The sequence below is a fragment of the Pongo abelii genome, chromosome 3 (genome assembly GCF_028885655.2).
Source record: "Pongo abelii isolate AG06213 chromosome 3, NHGRI_mPonAbe1-v2.0_pri, whole genome shotgun sequence".
In the NCBI taxonomy this organism is placed as follows: domain Eukaryota; kingdom Metazoa; phylum Chordata; class Mammalia; order Primates; family Hominidae; genus Pongo; species Pongo abelii.
This window is the reverse complement of record NC_071988.2, coordinates 173,323,607-173,345,859: the sequence shown is the minus strand read 5'-3', so window position 1 is coordinate 173,345,859 and position 22,253 is coordinate 173,323,607. Positions and strand designations below refer to the sequence as shown.

Sequence of the window (22,253 nt, the reverse complement as noted above, 5' to 3'; positions counted from 1 at the left end):
CTCTACCTTCTTAGTATCCTTGCCAGGCCTTCCCTTTTACATATATTTGCTTTTGTACTCTTCACACCCCACTCCCAAAGTCTCCTGCACAACTCAAAATAACCTCACATCTCAGGCAACAATATTTGGTTTCTGACCTTTTCCAAACCAGTATAAATACCATTCTATCACTCATGCTGCTTTCTAGAGCTTACAGGCAAGAACATGTTCCAAACAACTTCTGCTCTACAGACAGGTGAATGGTTGTAAACGACTATAGATTATCCCCAGGATTCATGAGTGACTAATTCTTTATCATAAGAATGTTCATTCTGCTAAGGACCTTGAAATTAAAGCTCCCTAAAACATCAGAGGAGCTCTCATTGGTTGGAGTTAACTGGGAAAAGCCCTGTAACAGAGGATACACACACACATTCCAACCCTAAGACCAAAACTCAGAGTTCATAGGAGTCAAATCCCAAATTTAAGAAGTCATTACCCAACAAATGACTAACATAAAACTTAAACACAGGCTCAATGCCTATTAACAATTATTAAATCTTAGTCTAAAATGAGCTCCAAATTTATGCAATACCACTTTGTTCCTGAAATACCTTAATTAGAAACAGAACTTCATAAGAATTCCTACATGGACATAAAACAGCTATTTATGATTATCAGCTTTTCTTTTCCTTATCTTAAACTGTCTCTAAAATGATAGACTTGGAAGACTAGGGGGAAGGGAAGGTTAGGGAGAGATTTCTTAAAGGATACAAAATTACAGCTAGATAGTTAACTATAGTCATCCTACCATGGTATAGAACAGGAGAACTTATTTCTCCTATCTAGCTGTAATTCCGGATCCTTTAACAAATCTCTCCCTAAGCCTCCCTTCACCCCACTCTTCCCAGAAAAGCACACAATCATAAATAGCTGTTTTGTGTCTACACAATAAGTTGCACTAAATTTTTTAAAATACAAAGATCCTAGGTAGAGGTCTGATTTTACTGGACCAGGGTGTCAATCTCTGTTGACATTCACTTGCAATATGCAGATTCCCAAGTCCTGCCCCTACCATTCTGATTCTGATTTTGATACACTAGTTTCAAGCCTACTAATATGAAATTTTTAATGTGTATTTTTAGCCAGCACTCTAGTAACACTTTGGGAAATATTGCAAAACACCACCCCCACCCCCACAAGAAGATCATTTATAGAGGCAAATTATAAAGCATTAGAGGTATATCTAATAAGGAAGTTTCTGATTAACATAGGAACTCTTCTACAATACTAACAGATTGACTTATTGATTTTAATGAGAAAGAATATAAACATTTACAGTCAAATAAATAGTACATGCCTCTGTAAATTATGAAGCCTGAACAATTATTTTAACAATACTACCATTGCTTGAAACTCAGAATCACTTCTTAGAATTTATTTTCAATATAGTGTATGAGTCTTCAAATTACAAATTACAAAAAGAAAAATTGGTTTCCTTATGTTATTGCTCCTTCTTGGTTTTGATCAAAATTAGAGAACCCCAGGTATGATCATCACCCAAGCTCTAAATGAATTTAGACTATTTCCTAAGTATATCCTTACAAGGTTGATATTTGCCACCAGAGAAAACAGGATGCTTAGAAGAATGCTACCAGAGGGTCAAGATGCAGTTCTTAAGAAAAGATTTTTTAAATGCTTCACATAGAGGATAGAGTACAACCTCTCCCTAAGACATTTTAAACAAGATAATGTTCACTTGGATGTGTAAGTTCAAGTAGACTTGCTTTAAAAAAAAAAAAAAAAGTATAACATATTATTGAGCATTGCTGAACACATGTCAATAATAATGAGAAAAGAAGACATTACCTGGGGCTGCTGTCTTCAATAACCTACTGCTGGGTTGTATTTGCTCACTTCACTCTTCAGAGGAGCGGAAAGATTTCTCTAACATTTGGCTCTGCTGGAAACCCCTAGAAGATGACTTTAAAAATCTATGAAGAGGAATAAAAATAATAATTAATAAACTGCAAAATCCAATCTGAGTATCTCTATTTTTTCTCCGCTCCCATTTACCACTACATGTTGTACACTGAGTGGGTTCTCCCAGTGTGCATTTGTCTTCACCATAAAAAAATAAATAAATAAGCAAAAAGCAAATCTTTATTTAGAAATCTGAATGCTAGCCAAAAATGAGAAACTCCTGCTGGGTAACAGAAAATAGAAAAGGATTCTTCCATCTTATAAGAGATGTCAAACAATTATATGCTTCTTTTAGGAGAGAAAAAAAGTGTGAAAGTAAATCCATATCCATGGGTCAACAGCATCATACTAAGATAATAATGATAGCATAATATAAAATAGCAAAGAAAGGAGCACAAAAAACTTTTTATAAACAATTTCAAAAAATGTACACATTCCCAAATATTTCTGAGTAACTTTGACCTCTTTAGATACTGACAATTCAAAGTTCAGGTTTTCGCCATCCAATGGGCAAAGTCTACTTTGGTCTTAGACACACATCTCCTATCATCGGGCCTAACTGGCAAGATAATTTTCATTAACACAAATGTGTCGCTTAATGCCTACCTTACAACCAGAAAAACATGAGCTTGAAGAGAATCTGGCAAGGAAATTATCCTACCTGGGAGAAACACAGAGAACAAAACCTAGAGGTGTCCAAGACAGCAATAAGAACATCTAGAGAGACTAACCCTTAGCAGTTAGCCAGAAGCTAACATAGATACTAAACAAAACCACAAGATGCCACTATCTGATATCACAATAAGTGGAAGCCAGAGAAAATGTCCAAGAGAGTACATTTTTTAAGGAAATAATAAATACTATACTTAAATTTAAAACATGGAAACAAACTGCTCTGCCTATGGAGTAGCCATTCTTTTCATTCCTTTACTTTCTTAATAAACTTGCCTTCACTTTACTCTATGGATTTGCCCTCAATTTTTTCTTGCGTAGGTGCAAGAAGCCTCTCTTAGGGTTTTAAAAAAATAAAAAATAAACATGGAAACGATTTAAATGCCAATAACTGAGGAAGTCAGTTTGTCACAAACTGTAAATTTGCCACAACCACATAATTTACTTAATCACAATTCTGTTGGCCATTAAAAACTTTTCATTCCATAATATGTATATATAAATATACTTCAAAACATCAAGCTGTACATAATACATACAATTTTATGTCAATTTTTTAAAGTAATTTTTAAATAAAAAAGAAAGATGTTATGAGTTACAATAAAATGGGAATATGTAGTTTATAATACAAAGTGGAAAGAAAAAGTAGGGTACAATGTTGTAATTACATATGATCACAACTACTTATGCAAAAGAAAAAAACAAGATGCAATTTCTTCTGATATAGTTATAAATAATAGGTAAAATAGTTCCTATCTTTAGATGGGTTGACGGGAGCAATTCAAGTCAGAGTTCTGTAAAACAAATATGTCTTTTTGAAATCTCTATATAGCCATGATTTCTCAAGCCCCAAAGGGTAAGCCACTCATTCACATAATAATTTTTCTGCAATAGTCCAATATAATCAAAGATGGCCCTGGAAGTCTCTACAAAAGGTGTTGTGTATGTGTGTTTAACCTATGTGTGTATGTGTGTCAAAGGCTTAGAATGTACCTTTTCTTATAACAAATATTTCGTGAAAAGAAAAAAATGGGAGTGGGGGGACACAATGTGGCCTAAATCTTCAAAACTAGGCACAGGAGTAGCAGTGGCAAGGCATGAGAAGAATGGAGTATGAAAAGTAAAGGATAACATTTTGCAAGCAAAAAACAGATTCTTCATATTCAAATTTCCTCAATACCCTCAAATCAGCCTTCTTCAATCTAATCAATTAATCATTTATTAACCACCTGGGAACTACTAGTATCACCTCATAACCAAATCTCTGGTCATTTAATCGCAAGGGGTTTTACAAGTAACAGAATTCTCCTTCTTCCATATCCCACATGAACAGTTTTCTCATCATGTGCTGGAGAGATACAGGCTCTTTTACCTCCTCTTAAGAATTACAGATTGCTGCCAGATGCTTTTCAGGTGATTTCAAGCCTTTTCTCATCTTGCAATTTGTGAATTATGAAAGGGCATCCCTAATTCATGAGAAATACTTCTCCCATCTCAATGTCCATTATCATATATCCTCCCCTTACACTCTACAATTTTAGGCACTCGCACACATATGCCTTTACTTAGGTAATAAGGCATTGCTGGGTATCAGTTAAGGGCTTTACTAAGAACCACTCATATTTTACCATCATGATCCCGCCAGCAGCAACGCTTCATGACTTCAAAGGAAGCCGAGTCCTTTGACAGTAATGCACAGAATGACATCGAAAGCAAGGTTAAACGGAATTCAAGTAAATTGAAAGAACTCTCTTAAAATTCACTGGTTCTCGATAATTCTCTTGATTGTCAACTCATTTAAAAACAACACATGTCTCCTGCCAAAAAGGGGGGAAGCTGGCAGTTAACAATTCAGTCACACTCAAATCTCTCCCCAGGCAAATGCTTTCCTTCTAACAAAACATTCTACCTCCACATAATAAAATCAAATTCAGGCTCACAGTCCTTCTGTGTAATAGCTATATCATATCCCTAATTTCAACAGAGGAACAAAATTTAAAGCTCATTTCCAGATGGCATAAATTCAGTGAATTTAGACCTCTGCTATGTCAAGTTCAGAAATATGCTAATAGGCAGAGAGTACACAAAAGCACAGCAAAACCACCAAATGAACACTTTGTTGGGGTGGGGAGAGAGAATTAATATCCACATCATGGATTTCTCCATACACCAGAGAAACAACTGTGGGTGGGGTGCACATTTATACAGGAGGTGTGGATTATCCATAGCATTGTATTAATTGATCTGTAATATAATCAAATGCTTTCCTGGAGGATAACCAACCAACCAATGAAGACAGAAGTTTCAAACAATTCAATAAGTGTTCAAATACATGAAGCTGACTATGAGCTAATTATTGAATAATTTCATTCTCAAACAGGATTGAACTGGGACAGGTAATACATTATATTCACATGTGGAAACTCCCATAGTAGAACAAAATATTCTACACAGGTCCACAAACTTCACTGATTCCATTAAGCACGCTAATAATAACTTAAAGTCTTAAAATGGATGGACCCATACTTATCACTTAAATGCAACCCCTGAGTTTTACAGAGGATAAAACTGAGGCACAGAGAGGATGAGTGACCTGTTCAAAATTAAGTTGTGGTAAAAGATGAAGACAGCGGTAGAAGCCATGTCTTCTAAGCCCCACAGTAATACTGTCTTCTCCACATTAAGCTCACAATTCCTCAACAGTGTATCCATTAAGTTGATTTTATTCCTCCTCTCAACAGCAAACCTTCTAAAGCTTTAGGAAAAGTTGAACCAAATGAAGCTTCAATCTTCAATTTCTATTCAATCAATCCCTAAGATTTCACATTAATTTCATACAATTCTTTTTCACCCAAGAAACTGAGCGTAATTTGGGTGACTTTGGGAGGGTCTCAACTACAAAACAAATTCGTGAATTGGAGCACACCACAAGGGAAGGGAAAGGAAGCAGGCAGAGACCACAAGTATCTTAGAAATACACCAAGAATACTGACTTATTAAAATGAATAATGAAGGTGAATGAAACCAAATTCTAGTATTAAAGTGATGTTTCCCAATGTGACAACTACTCATAAGGTGTTTTTTTTTCAAGTAGTCATTGTCCAATGTTCTGTAGTTAAATAAATTTGGGGAAATGACACATTCTAAATGTTCTTCTTGAATATTCACAAAGCACAGTATGTATATTAAGGCTCTAAGAAGGCCTTGTAGAAAAGAAGTCTGCTTAGTTTTGTTTAGCCCAATATTATTTGACATCTTTGGTTTGCACAGCTAGTATTGATAACCTCCAAGAAACATACTTCAGGAAGTATATACAGCATTCTTGGTGAAAAACCCAAATCTGACACTCATTAAGCAGTATTTATAATGAGATGACCGCCCTCTTCCAGACTCAGCTGTTAAAAATCAACTTGTGAGGCAAAGGAATCTTGTTTTTACAACGAAAATCACCACCACCACTAGCATGTAATAAGAGCTAAGAGCAAGGCATGTGCTACGTGTAGATTTTTTTTGAAATGAGGCTAGGCATGTCTTCAGCCACCAAGTTAGCTTTCCCAGAAATTGTATCTTTTCATATATAAACAAAACATCTTGTATAAGTGTTTTTTACACAAATAAACATATTACACTATTTTATACATTGGCAATGTTTCCAAATTGGTACCTAAAGAGAATTCACTGGTGTGGATTTTTATGACCTGAAATTTTTGAGTGTACAGCTGTAACATAATGCATTGATTCAGTACTCCATTATGAACATTAGGTTGTTCCCAACCTTTAGCCATTATAAACACTACTACAATGAGTACCTTTGTACATAATTTTCTCATGCATGTAATATGTACAGTATATGCAGAATACATTCATAGTGTGTATGAATGTATGTCTAGGACTGTGTTTTCGTATCTAGGATAAATTTCTAAAACTGAAATTCCTAGATAAAGCAATATGAAATTTTCATATTACAGATTTTGCCAATTGCCCACTCAATAGACTAATGTTTTGCACCTATACTCTCTACAGAATAGTTATAAGACTTTGCAATCTTTGTCCATCTAACAGTGATAAATGGTACCTCAGTGTAGTTGTAATGTGCATATCTGTGATAATGGGTGAAGTTAAGCATCTTTCCACATGTTTAAAAGCCACTGTTATTTCCCTTCCTTTAGACTATTTGTAGCCTTAGTCCATTTTTCTTCTGGTTTTTGGACTTTTTCTTATGGATTTTAGGAGCTTTATATTAAGAAAATTAGTCCCTTCATGATTTGAGAAGCAAATATTTTCCCCAATTTTCTTGTTCCTTGAAGTATGCAGAAGCTATTCAGGTTTTTTAAAAAATGTAATGAAATATATCAATCTCTTCTTTCATGGCTTCTCAGTTTTCTGTCTTACTTAGAAGGGCCGTATGTACATACTCCAAGATTATAAAATAATTTTCCCATGTTATTCTACAATCTAGTTTATATTTTAAATTTGTTTATCATAGATTGATTTTTGGCTTAACATTTCAGATACTGCTGCAAATAGTACCTTTTCAGCCAGACAGCTACCTGGTTATCCCTCAGTTATGGAACTAAGCAACTTTACCCAACTAATTTGAAATACCACCTTTATCGTATGCTAAATATGGTATCTGGCAATACCAATGTTTCAATTGTTGTAGACTTACTAAGCTAGATTTTATTCTCTTTTTCAGAATTGTCCTATTTGTGGTTGTTTACTTTTCCAAATGACCATAGAACCAGCTTGTTTAGAGCCCCCAAAAATCCTGTTGTTATTTTTACTGGAATTCCATAAAAATACAGATTAATTGACAGAGAATTGGCATCTTCACATCCAAGAATATGATGGGACCTTTCCATTTTTTCCTATCTTTTTTTACACTTCAGGAGCATTTTTAAATGCTTTCACATACAGCATCCATATTATTTTCTTAAGTTTATTCTTAGATATTTCATCCTTTTTATGCTAATGGCCTTTTTTCCCAATATATCTTCTAACTGGTTATTGTTAGCATATATGGAAGTTATGAATGTTGACACATTACTTTGGTATCCAGGCACATTTATAGATTATCATATTCTTTGTAATTAGTTTTTCATTTTATTCTCTTGGATATTCGAGTCACATATTCCCATTATTTGCAAACAACATTCATTTACCTCCTTTCTGATTTTCTTGATAACTTCATTTTTTTCTCTCATCCAGCAGCACTGGTTTATGATTCCAAATAACATTAACAATTAGTGAAAATAGTAAACGTTCTTATTTTGAGTTCTGATGTTAATGGAAATGCTCTCAAATTTCCTATTTAGGCTTAGATGGTTTTGGGTTGAGATGAAAATACTTTACTTTGCTAAGGGTATTTTCCTATTATATTTTAAGGGGTTTTTACAAAATCAATAATAGGGCCAGGTGCAATGGCTCACAACTGTAATCCCAGCACTTTTGGAGGCTGAGGTGAGAGGATTTCTTAAGGCCAGGAGTTCAAGACCAGCCTGGGCAACATAGTAAGACTTCGTTTTGACAAAAAAAATGAAATAAAAAAATTAGCCAGGCATAGTGGTGCACACCTGTAATCCCAGCTACTCAGGAGGCTGAGGTGGGAGGACTGCTTGAGCCCAGGAGTTTGAGGCCGCAGTGAGCCATGATCGTGCCACTGCACTCCAGCCTAGGCAAAAAAAAAAAAAAAATCAGCCGGGCATGGTGTCTCATGCCTGTAATCCCAGCAGTTTGGGAGGCCAAGGCAGGCGAATCACGAGGTCAAAAGATCGAGACCATCCTGGCCAACACGGTGAAACCCCGTCTCTACTAAAAATACAAAAATTAGCCAGGCGCAATGGTGGGCACCTGTAGTCCCAGGTACTCAGGAGGCTAAAGCAGGAGAATTGCTTGAACCCAGGAGGTGGAGGTTGCAGTGAGCCGAGACTGTGCCATTGCACTCCGGCCTGGCAACAAAGGGAGACTCTGTCTCAAAAAAAAAAAAAAATCAATAATAGAGATTGAATTTTATTAAATGCCTTTTCTATAAAAAAAACCAGATGACTTTCTTCTATTTATATTTAATAAGATGATGAACCCTTCTTGCATTCCCGAAATAAACCTCAATTGTTATAGTGTTTTATTCTTTTAATATGTACGAAGTTCATGTTAAGCTTGTTATTTCCTAAGCAGCCCTACAAGCTGGGCACTACTACCATCCTGCTCTGCCCTTCCCTCACTCTACTTCAGCCACTTCAGCCACAATGGCCTCTCCTCACTGCCCCTCTGACACACCAAGCTTGTTCTCACCTCAGGAATGTGCAACGCCTGCCAGACTTGCTGTTCCCTGGAGCCTCTATCCCCAGATATCCTCATATATCATCCTCCTCTTCATTTGTGTCTCTGCTTACATATGACCTATTTACAGAAGCCTTTCCTGTCTACCCCACATGAAATAGAAATCGCATTCCAATCTTGTCTCTACCCCGATGCTGTTTCATTTTGTCTGTAGCAATTGTCATCATCTCATATATATTCACATGTGGAAAATACACGAAATGTTTAACTTCTTTTAATTTACATTCCACTTCCCCATGAATTGAAGCTCCATGACAGCGGAGATTTCTCTCTGCTTTCCCCGTTGCTCACTTCTCAGCACCAAGAGCAGGCCTGGCACATGGGAAGTACTTACTATTTATTGAATGGATGAATGAACAAATGAATGAATGGATATTTATTTTACACATAAGAAAACTGAAGCTTACAGAAATTAAGTAACTAAAATCACACAGAAGCACAGCTGAGACTAAAACCTAAGTCTAACTTTCAATTCCTGACCCTTAACCATTAAAACAAATGACAGGTGACTTTAGGCCACTGAAAATGCTCATATAATCTTATGAATTCTAAAGCACAAGTTAATGACACCATTGATTGAAAGTCTGAGGAATATTGTATAGACAGCCCCCGTACAAGGTAAGCAAAAGAATCAGAGGATGGCCTCCAAAGAATTCCTTGGACATTATGGGAATTACATTGTTGGCTTTCCTACTGATACCCATAAGCCTCACAGCATCATGAAACTGTGACCTTCGTCTGCACATGCCCTTGTATACCCGAAAGATAAAACTGGATGCTTCAGGGCCGAATGGCCAAGAAACACGTGTTTATTACTGGCATGGGCAGACACACATACTAAAAGTACCATTTCCCAGGGAACTAGCCATATTACAATCAGTACAGACACTAAGGATTTAGCTTTGAAAAAACTATTTGCTCTTCCAAAGTCGAAGAATCTTCTGTGATTTCAACAGGCAAGCTACAATCAGGTATTCTTAATGTTCTTTTCCTCCTCTATCACTGGGATACTTTCTTTCCTTCAGACAACATCAAGCTAAAAACAAAATTTCACAAATCTCCATTTCTGACACTAAACAGTACAGTATCTTTATTTTTTATATAATTTAATCAAACCCTGTATTTTAGAACTGTGGGGCTGATCCAACATTGCAATGTGTCACATTTAATTCCATCAATGTAAAGCATAATGAGCAAAGATTGAGGTAGTGAGGCATAACTAAATGTTTTGAACCTGTGAATTTCAAAAGCAAGGCCCATTTGTGTTATTTCTAAATAGTAAATAAAATCATTTTCCAACATTTCACTATCAAATTACAGTAATTTTTCCATCAGTACACACTTGAGGAAAGCCACAAAAGGACTTTTCCAACAGTTCATTCTGTTATTGCTCATAACCTTTTAAATACTTCTCCTCATTGGCTTCTATTCAAAGGTAAATGGAAAGCAGTAAAATTTGTGGAAAATATATTCAACTGCTTAAAATACAACAACCAAAAAAAAGATTTTAGAGCTGTATTATGAGTTGTGAAATTGCATTGCCTTCACTTACCTTTCAGTTTCACTGGTAGGTAACAAAACTGACAGACTGGTCAAGTTTCAAAACATCCCCTATATAGAGTCTGACTCTTCCATCTCAAATTCTCACCTTGGTCAAGGCCAGAGTAAACACCTGTCCTTCACATTTTTACACATCACTTTGTATGCTACAAATATAAGCTTTCATACCAGGGAGGAAGCAAATTCCAGGACACTGGAAACATTTCTGCTCTCTTAAACCAAGTCTGTTGATTGTTCCCTTGACTTTCTCAGCTGTCAGGATGGTGAAAGGAGGAAAACTGTAAAACTGTAAAGTATAACCTGATAAGTTTGCCCTTTAAGCTTTTCACACAGAGAGAGGTAAAATAAAACTCAAGTCTAAGGTTTAAAATTGAGCTACGAAAATTATATTCTAGCACTAGACAAAAATGTTGCAAGATTTTAATAAAATAAGATTATTGAAATCAATTTTTACATTTCATGGGCCACGGAGAGACATCAAAGAATGTTTAAGTAACATTTTAAAGATACTATACTTTATAAAGTTAAGAAGAAAAATGACAATTGCACCAGTTCAGAAATGCCTTAGAGTAGGGAAATGAAGGAGCATTAACTATTAATAAAGCTAGAGTCTTAAAATAAATTTAAAAAAAAAGATTAGCATCGAGAAAAAATTCACCTTAATAAAACTCGGCTTAATACAGGAAAGTAGTTTATTCATCTTGCATAATACTATTTCCTTTTATTTAGTCCTCTCTCTAAGGATTCTAGAGATCTTTATGAACATTATCCAGCCAAGCCTTCATTTACCAGTATAAAAGGAAAAGGCACTGACTGCTATTACATTTACAAACATGCAAGAGATAACAGCAACAACAACGACAAAAAACAGAGAGAGAGATAAAATTTCAGGAAACTTCAAAGCAAAGAAGACAGTAAGGAGACCCTTTCCTGGCTTGGGTTTTTGGAAGGGAGAAAGGTGAAATGTACAATAAAAACAAATATGTGAATATTAAGACTGGCTTAAGTAAGCAAGCAGATTTGGAGTTTATTGTGCAATGGTCTTGCCACAGACTTGCAGGAAAAATAAGCTTGGTATAAACCCAGTCTACATTTCAGCATTCAAAAATAGCTTTTTTATACCAAGTCCTAAATGTGCTGCATGTTTTATAATCCCAACAAATACACTAACTTCAGGCGTCACCACTTGCATTTCTGCCTTTTGAATGTTGGAAGCAAGAGATGTTCAGCAGAACAGAGTGGCTGACAAAATTCTAACTTTCATATGAAATGCCTGACAGAGTAAACATTAAGACAATGAAGTAGTTGCTACAAAAAAAAACAAAAAAAAAAACAAAAAAAAAAAAAACAGCAAGGCAAGAGGAAAAGATTCCACTATTTTCAGAGGCAGGCTCAAAGAGGAAAGTGTAATAAACATCTTTGGCAATCACAGGGCACCTTGTAACATGTTTCTATTAATATTTGTTTACATGTTTTTATCCCCACAGGAGGCTGTGATCTCCTTGAAGGCAAGGACTTGGCTTTATAGCACCCAGCCTATCAGCCATCAAAGTCAAAAAAATGGACCAAGTGTTGAGTCAATTAACTTTTCTTAAATTCTCTTGACCAGAAATACTCATAGTGTTTGTATTATGTGAATTTTATCTCACATTTTTTAAAGTACAAAAAAAAAAAAAAATCATGGTCTGAATACACGTTAAAAGCCAACTGACAGGAAAAAAGCTGTTTTAAGTTATTAGGGCAAAGCTATTTTGAAATCAGATCATAAGTCACCAGACTCTAATTTAATGGTAATGTTTTTCAATAAACAATAAGCCCTCTAATCACATATGTATTTCTTAACCCTACATATGTCCAGTGCCTGTCCAGACAAAGGAGTATACAACTGCAAAACACCCATCAAGTTATGGCTTCTCACAATTCGCAATTGCAAAAATGTGGAACCAACCCAAATGCCCATCAATCAATGAGAAGATAAAGAAACTGTGGTATATATGCCATGGACTACTACACAGCCATAAAAACGAATGAATGAATGGCATTCGCAGCAATCTGGATAAGACTGGAGAATATTATTCTAAGTTAAGTAACCCAGGAATGGAAAAACAAACGTTGTATGTTCTCAATCATAAGTAGGAGCTAAGCTATGATAATGCAAAGGCATGAGAATGAAACAACGGACTTTGGGGACTCAGGGGGAATGGGTGGGAAAAGGGTAAGGGATAAAAGACTACAAATTGGGTGCAGTATCTGCTGAGGTGATGGGTGCACCAAAATCTCACAAATCACCACTAAAGAACTTACTCATGTAACCAAACACCACCTGTTCCCCAATAACGTATGGAAATGAAAAAAAAAAAAGAAATCTCCCATGTGTTTACCATATTGTGAGCACTCATTTGGACTAACAAACATTTCTAAAAAGATCTTAGATTAAAAATTATGAAACATAGGCAACAAATAAAAATTAGAATATAAATTTTCTTTTAGAGGTTATGGCTTCTAGGTCTGTTGATTGGCATGCTGTTGAAATTATAATTTACCTTCCTTATTTAGATGTAAACAGATTCCATAATACTAGGTTCCACCATAGGAAGAAGACATTCAGAGTGCTGTTTTGGTGGGTTTTTTTTTTTTTAGCTTATTGGAAAAAACACGCTAAAGTTTAAAAAAAAAAAAAAAGGAACAATTCCAAGACAGATCCAGAGTTAAAAGGAACTTTGAGGAAATCTAGGGAACTGCTTTGCTTCAGGCTCCCTCCTGTCCTCAAATCTTGAATCTATTGTGTTTCCAAGAAATGTAAAGACCACCACACAGGTTGGAGGACTGATTGGTAAATGGCCCTGGAGTTCCTGAACCAAGCACTTGTCCCTCATCCATATGCATTCGCTGATAGATTCCCCTCAGATTGAAACAACAAAGAATCTCATTCAACTAAAAATGTGATCTTTGGTATTGTGCTCCAATTTTGAAAGGTCAAGTCCACGCCAGCCAGCATAGTAGGCAATTAGCTAACATCGCACCTACTATCTCTGCCCCACAAATTAAAATCCTGGAGCAAAAATACAATAAGGCCACAGGCTAAAGAAAGGAAAATGAAAACTTCAGTAGAAGGATGCAAAGGGCAAAGATATTATTATTGATTACCCAGTCTAAACTCATAATACTGACATCAATGACTGGAAGAATATAGAGCTTCCACATGATCTGTCAGGTTTCACTAGCTAGACTGCAAGATGGCAGGGCAGGAACCTTCTTCTCTTTATTCTCATTGTATTATACAAACCCTAAAATTAATACCGATATTTTGTATGTCCCCAAGAAACTGTCTGAATGACATTAATATGTATATTCCTCATAAAAAGATAAAGTCATTTGTTCAGAGTTCACTGTCACAATCAAACCTCTAACTTGGCAGCAGAAAGAAAAACCACCCACACTCCACTAATACCTTTTTTACTGACCCGATAGCAGGGAACTGAAATAAACGACCGACATCTATTCAGTGACCCCACTGAAGTAAAAGGGGAATTCATGTCTGAACAAGAATATTTATAAGAAGTTTTCTAAGCACAAATATTCCCTTTGGAAAATGCTCTGGCCCCAAGCCTCAACACAAACTCCTTTTCTATGACAGCCTGCCTTAACACACAGCATCTGTTTATCGACTAAATCAAAGACATAACACATTTGCAAAGTAAAAATAAATTAAATATCTATACACACAGCTTTCTTTTCTACACTATTAGTCAAAAAGCACAAGTGCAATATGCTGAGGCACTAACCTCTGGCTTAAAGACAAATGGAATTACCCTACTACTCTACCACACATTGTTTAAAAATGCAGAGCACAATTCTTGAGTTAATTTGTCACTTGGAAAAATCACTGTGCTTTTATGATGAGAATTCATTTATGAGAAGCACTTAGCACAGTTTTCCCCTTAACCTTCTCAATTTATCTTACATTTGCTACTCTTCCACAGCAAACTTTTATGTGCAATTTTAAGGCTGTGTAATGTAAGTTACAAGGGCACTAGTCTTTGAAACTCAAAGAACAATCTAATGAAAATGAGGTGATGCCACCAGCTGGCAATGATTTGCCACCTCCTGACCCGACATCCTAAAATATATGATTGAACAGGATTTTGAAAGGTATCTGTGGAAGGCAAAAGAAGAGGGGTTTTATTTGACTGTGAAATGGGGAAATTATATCTATATCTAAGTTCTGTTTTAAAGAAAATTAAATAAGGAAAAGCAAAAAAGAAATCCACAATTTTAAAATGATCCATTTCCTTTAGAGACAATAATGATTTAATGTGCCAGTAAACAGTCTTTTAGACATAATGAACTTTTGGGAATTTTCTAGGCATCATTCAAGCATATTTGGAAGCAACCAGACCGTGAGTGTAGTGGGAGTGTCCAAAGCTTTTATGTGATGGGTAAACCTAGTTTTTAGTGATGTCATCGCCTGTAAGCCTCAGTGTTATCACCTGTAAAAATAGGGCTAATATCCTCCTGCTCTATATGTCTCACAGTATCAAATTTTAAAAAGAAGCTATACCTGAAATTACTGGATAAGCTGGAAAGCACTATCCAAATGCATTACTATTGTTGACGGCAACAAGTATGCACTGTTCTCAAACACCAAAAACAGAAAAGCAAGATTGCACAAGTATAGAACCAGTCTTACTTGACTTAATGTATACAGTAACGCCTGAGTAGACAAGACAGGCTAAAATAGGATTGTGAAATTTAAACCAAAAGGTCTTCCAGTTCAAATGGCTGCAAATCTTGTGAACACTTCTTAAAACTATTATCCAAAAGCAACTAAAGCAATGGTAAATCAGCTTTTTTGAAGGAAGAGGGTGAAAGGCAATAGAGCCTTTTCAGAATCTCATGAAGACTATTGACCTTCCACTCACAAAAAGTATAACCACATATTCAAGCAAAGCTTATTTTTCTATCAGGGGTGGTTCTTGGGATCCCAGGCTAGGAATCCCTCACTGCAGCATACTGAATAACTGCCTAGTGAATCATAAAGACACAGAGAACAGGAACAGGTTTATAATGATAACAAAATACCCCAGATGAGATGATCATGATTACATAGGTGCTGCCCTTAGGAAACCCTCCACCAGACCTTCACAGTAGACATGCGGCTGAAAGGTCTATAATTCCCAAGTTACCTTAGCAGTATTCAGACAAATGAGGCCCTGGTAAGTTAAGCAGAAAATCACTTCCTTTGATAAATGACCAGGCTTCCAACTAAGGTAACATCTAAAAATTAGTGTACATACACATCCAGTGGCTACTTTAGAATGTCTACAGAAATGGGGCGTGGGGTGGCAATCTAATTGGAAGTCCAACCTAGGGTATTAGTTTTGAAGCTAAAGTTGCCTGAGACTTCACGTAAGAGTGAAAAAAATACTGAGTTTCCATAGCAAAGCAAGAAGAATGCTAATAGAAAGGGGATGCAGGGTTAAGGCACTCCAGGCCAGCCTTTGGCATTGCCACTGGATTCACTGACACCAGTGGTTCTCAAACCGTAACATGCAACAGAATCACCCAAAAAGTTTATTAAATACAAATTGCTTGGGCTCCAGCCTCAAAGTTTCTGATTCAGGAGATCTAGTCACAAATTTGTACTCTTTTTTTTTTTTTTTTTTTTTTTTTTTTTTTGAGATGGAGTCTCGCTCTGTCACCTAGGCTGGTGTGCAGTGGCGCAATCTCGGCTCACTGAAAGCTCTACCTCCTGGGTTCACGCCATTCTCCTGCCTCAGCCGCCCGACTAGCTGGGACTACAGGTGCCTGCCACCAGGCCCAGCTAATTTTTTTTGTATTTTTAGTAGAGACGGGGTTTCACTGTGTTAGCCAGGATGGTCTCAATCTCCTGACCTTGTGATCCGCCCACCTCGGCCTCCCAAAGTGCTGGGATTACAGGCATGAGCCAACGTGCCCGGCCTTTTTTTTTTTTTTTAAGTTCCAGGATACATGTGCAGAACGTGAGGGTTTGTTACATAGGTATACATGTGCCATGATGGTTTGCTGCACCTATCAACCCATCATCCTGGTTTTAAGCCCTGCATGCATTAGGTATTTGTCCTAATGCTCTCCCTCCCCTTGCCCTCCACCCCCTGACAGGTCCTGGTGTGTGTTGTTCCCCTCCCTGTGTCCATGTGTTCTCATTGTTCAACACCCACTTATAATTGAGAACACGTGGTGTTTGATTTTCTGTTCCTGTGTTAGTTTGCTGAGGATAATGGCTTCCAGCTTCATCCATGTCCCTGCAAAGGACATGATCTCATTCTTTTTATGGTTGCATAGTATTCCATGGTGTATATGTACTACATTTTCTTTTCTTTATCCAGTCCATCATTGATGGGTGTTTGGGTTAGTTCCATGTCTTTGCTATTGTAAACAGTGCTGCAGTAAACATATGTGTGCATGTATCTTTACAGTAGAGTGATTTATAATCCTTTGAGTATATACCCAGTAATGGGATTGCTGGGTCAAATGGTATTTCTGGTTCTAGATCCTTGAGGAATCGCCACACTGTCTTCCACAATGGTTGAACTAATTTACATTCCAATCAACAGTGTAAAAGTGTTCCTATTTCTCCACAGCCTCACCAGCAACTGTTGTTTCTTGACTTTTTAATAATCGCCATTCTGACTGGCATGAGATGGTATCTCATTGTGGTTTTGATTTGCATTTCTCTAATGATCAGTGATGTTGAGCTTTTTTCATATGCTTCTTGGCCACATAAATGTCTTCTTTTGAGAAGTGTCTGTTCATATCCTTTGCCCACTTTTTGATAGGGCTGTTTTTTCTTGTAAATTTATTTAAGTTCCTTTTAGATTCTGAATATTAGACCTTTGTCAGATGAGTAGACTGCAAAAATTTTCTCCCATTCTGTAGGTTCCTGTTCACTCTGATGCTAGTTTCTTTTGCTTCGCAGAAGCTCTTTAGTTTAATTACATTCCATTTCTCAATTTTGGCTTTTGTTGCAATTGCTTTTGGTGTTTTCGTCATGAAGTCTGCCCAGGCCTATGTTCTGAATGGTATTGCCTAGGTTTTCTTCTAGGGTTTTTATGGTTTTGGGGTTTACATTTAAGTCTTTAATCCATCTTGAGTTAATTTTTTTATAAGGTGTAAGGAAAGGGTGCAGTTTCAGTTTTCTGCATATGGCTAGCCAGTTTTCCCAGCACCATTTATTAAGTAGGGGATCTTTTCCCCATTGCTTGTTTTAGTCAGATTTGTCAAAGATCAGATTGTTGTAGATGTGTGGCATCTTTTCTGAGGTCTCTGTTCTGTTCCATTGGTCTATATGTCTGTTTTGGTACCAGTACTGTGCTGTTTTGGTTACTGTAGCCTTGTAGTATACTTTGAGGTCAGGTAGTGTGATGCCTCCAGTTTCGTTCTTTTTGCTTAGGACTGTCTTGGATATATGAGCTCATTTTTGGTTCTATATGAAATTTAAAGTAGTTTGTCTAATTCTGTGAAGAAAGTCAAGGGTAGTTTGATGGGAATAGCACTGAATCTATAAATTACTTTGGGCAGTATGGTCATTTTCATGATATTGATTCTTCCTACCCATGAGCATGCAACGTTTTTCCATTTGTTTGTGTCCTCTCTTATTTCCATGAGCAGTGGTTTGTAGTTCTCCTTGAAGAGTTCCTTCATGTCCCTTGTAAGTTGTATTCCTAGGTATTTTATTCTCTTTGTAGCAATTGTGAATGGGAGTTCACTCATGATTTGGCTCTCCGCTTGTCTATTATTGGTGTTTACAAATGCTTGTGATTTTTGCATAATGATTTTGTATCCTGAAACTCTGCTGAAGTTGCTTACCAGCTTAAGGAGTTTTTGGGCTGAGATGATGGGGTCTTCTAAATATAGAATCATGTCATCTGCAAACAGAGACAATTTGACTTCCTCTCTTTCTATATGAATACCCTTTATTTCTTTCTCTTACCTAATTGCCCTGGCCAGAACTTCCAATACTATGTTGAATAGGAGTGGTGAGAGAGGCCATCCTTGTCTTGTGCCAGTTTTCAAAGGGAATGCTTCCAGCTTTTTGCCCATTCAGTATAATATTGGATGGGTTTGTCATAGATAGCTCTTATTATTTTGAGATATGTTCCATCAATACCTAGTTTATTGAGAGTTTTTAACATGAAGGGATGTTGAATTTTATCAAAGGCCTTTTCTGCATCTACTGTGATAATCACGTGGTTTTCGCCATTGGTTCTGTGTATATGATGGGTTACTTTTATTGATTTGTGTTTGTTGAACCAGCTTTGCATCCCAAGGATGAAGCCTACTTGATCGTGGTGGACAAGCTTTTTGATGTGCTGCTGGATTTGGTTTGCCAGTATTTTATTGAAGATTTTCGTATGGATATTGATCAGTGATATTAGCCTGAAGTTTTTTGTTGTTGTTGTTGTCTCTGCCAGGTTTTGGTATCAGGATGATGCTGGCCTCATAAAATGAGTTAGGGAAGAGTCCCTCCTTTTTCAATTGTTTGGAATAGTTTCAGAAGGATTGGTATCAGCTCCTCTTTGTACCTCTGGTAGAATTCAGCTACGAATCTGTCTGATCCTGGGCTTTTTTTGGTTGGTAGGCTATTAATTACTGCCTCAATTTCAGAATTTGTTACTGGTCTCTTCAGGGATTCGATCCTGCTGGTTTAGTCTTGGGGGTGTATGTGTTCAGGAATTTATCCATTTCTTCTAGATTTTCTAGTTTATTTGCGTAGAGGTGTTTATAGTATTCTCTGATGGTAGTTTTTGTTTTTGTTTTTCTTTTAAAGACACAGGGCCTCACTTTGTCACCCAGGCTCCAGTGCAATGGTGCGATCACAGCTCACTGCAGCCTCGGACTTCTGGGCTCAAGGGATCCTCTCTAGTAGCTGAGACTACAGGTGTACACCACCATGCCTGGCTAATTTTTAAAACATTTTGCAGAGGCAGAGTCTCACTATGTTGCCCAGGGTGGTCTCAAATTCCCGGCCTCAAATGATCCTCACCTCAGCCTCCCAAAGTGCTGGGATTACAGCCATAAGCCATGGCACCCAACCCCCATGAATTTGTATTCTAACAAGTTTTGGAAGATGCCTATGCTGCTAGTCAGGGGACCACACTTTGACAATCACTGATCTATACAATTAGAGCATATCTCTTCTAGTACTTCCCAATCTCTTAAGTGCTATCCAGATGCCATACTCATCATCAAATAAAAAAGTGAGTACCACTCTGTCACTCAGGTCAGCCTCTCACCTGTGGTACCTACAGTGTATGCTGGTTGGGCTGAACATTCAAGATACACAATAAGCTTCCTGATGACTGGTGAGTGTCTGTAGGTAATACACACTACAGACAAATGCAGAGGAAGAACTTGGAGCCGTTTTGTTTTAAAATTTTACCCTCAGGAAGCAATATACAAGCAAACTGGTGCTAAATGGTGCTAGAAGGATTTACTTAATATAGTAGTCCTTCCATTCCTCCAGAACTATGGTCTTCAAAGTGAGGTCCACAGAGCCCCCAGATACCTTGAAGGTTGGGTTGGGTGGAGAGTGGAGAAATGATGGAGGCATTTGGCCTTTCATCTGTGTTCCTCTCTAAACCAGAAGTTCAGCTTTCTCTGACTTACATATTAGGATAAATTATATTTTTAATGGTTTGACTATCCCTTTAGAGGGAATAAAAGGCTTAAAAACCACCAGATTTGATTACTTCTAGGAGTCCCTCCATTTCTGTGATTCTATTATAATACAACAATCACTGACTAAATGACACATTACAGAAATAAAAATATTGCTGGGCATGGTGGTGTGTACTTATAGCCCCAGCTACTTGGAAAGGTGAGGCAGGAGGACTGCTTGAGCCCAGGAGTGGGAGTTCAAGTCCAGCCTGGGCAATACTGTGAGACCCCATTTCTTGAAAAAAGGGTAAAAAATAAGTAAATAACAATAAAAATATCAAACTGGCTAAGGAGGCTGACAGAAGGCTATATCAGAATGAGAGGTTAGAAGTCAGATCATATTCATGTCTGGTAGGAAGATCTGGATGTCATACATAGGAGCTTCCAAATTCACCAAGGGCAGTAACCAAACCTCTCTAAACGGAATGTAAAAAATAGAAAAACTCAGTGGTAATTATCTTTACTTAACCTTGCCTGGTCTAGCAGACACCTTGCAGAAACCAGGGTATTTTCAGTCAGTGTCATGGTGATACTGTGAGACACAGAACAAAATGCCACATGCTCAGTATTGTCATCAGACAAGGCCACCTACCAAACAGTTAAAACTTTTCTTTGTGACACATAATTGGAAGCTACTGGGCAAGTTGTGCATAAAATACTAGGATCATTACTGTAGAGCACAACTGGACCACATTTAAAAGGAAAGAACAGAAGGCTGGGGGCATATCTTTTATGAACAGCTTTAATTTATGTCACCCATAATTCTAGAGTTCAAAACCATCTGCAAGGGGCAAAGGAGGAAGTGTAACCTTCTAATTGGAAGGTCATCCATTCCTGGAATGCCAAAACTGTCTGTGATGATCAAGGTGCCCTGTCATGACACAGAAGATATGGATTCAGTATAAAACAGAAAGGATAATAAGAACCTCTTCAAAGCCACTGGCATCTCCGACATACCACCATTCTACTTTCAACCATCCCCACTGCCACCTTCTTTGGCTAGGGCAGCACCAGAGGTAGGAAGAAAAGATGGTCTCAACAAGTCTATGACTTGCGATCCAGTTCCAACAGATGGCCTAAATCACTCAGCAAAACCCATCTCTTCTAAATCAAAACAGCCAGAACGTGCCCATGCTCTAGGTACCATGGCAGGGTGTTAAGTATTCATTATTTCATTCAACAAAAACATTTTCTGAGTTGCTTTGCCAATGATGAATAACACACAGTCCCAAATCTCAAGGAGCTCACAGGAGCTCTAAAACACCTACCCCCAACCGGCCAACACTGTGAAGTCATACCTAATAATGCAGGGAACTGGATTAGAGTCCAAAGTCAAACCAAGGCAGCAATTACAAATAGTAAAACTACCCTTGAAAACTCTATGTAATTCCTCATAAAATACAATACTAAGCCATCTCTCAGTAAGTCCACAATGAGCCATCCAGAAAAGACTATTTTGTCTGTTCAGGTAAACATCAGAGAAAGTAACTGGCTTGCATTTTATGGGCCATGCTGTTCAGACCAAAATGCTCTCACTCTGAGAGGAAATTAAATCTCCCCTATAAACAGCAGGCTCACAACTCCCATCTTATGCTCACTCCAGGACTATGCTCATCATATTTCAATTGCTATTTCCTGCCCTTCTTTCTTCTTTTGGCCAGGTGCGTTAGTTGAATTCCCATGAGTGAAATATGCATATATGACTCCACTGTAATATCATCATCTTAATATTTATGCAAAGGCATGCCAAAAATTCCACCATTTCTTTGAGTTATGTAACATACTATGAATCCTTCTTTTGAATGTAAATATATAACACAGAAAGGGTTATAAATTAACCCTACACAAGAGAATGAATGATTTTACCAATTAGCTCCAGTTATCTGAAGACTCTAGTGAAACTATCTGAAGAAACTGTTCAGACAGTGAACAGGTAAGTATTGGCATGTAGAAAGGAAACCAAGAAAGACACAGAACATGAAGTACACCCCCAGCACACTGGGTCCTGTCAGGGAACAATG

At 37.2% G+C, this 22,253-nt stretch overlaps 1 protein-coding gene across 1 annotated transcript in view; it reads right to left on the bottom strand.

Annotated features, from left to right (window-relative positions):
• Nucleotides 1–22,253, bottom strand: part of FHIP1A (FHF complex subunit HOOK interacting protein 1A) — a 256,592-nt gene that overhangs the window by 182,374 nt on the left and 51,965 nt on the right. The window contains exon 2 of the mRNA XM_002815215.4: nt 1,849–1,973. The gene's annotated coding sequence lies outside the window, so the exon portion shown is untranslated. The remainder of the gene's footprint in view (nt 1–1,848; nt 1,974–22,253) is intronic.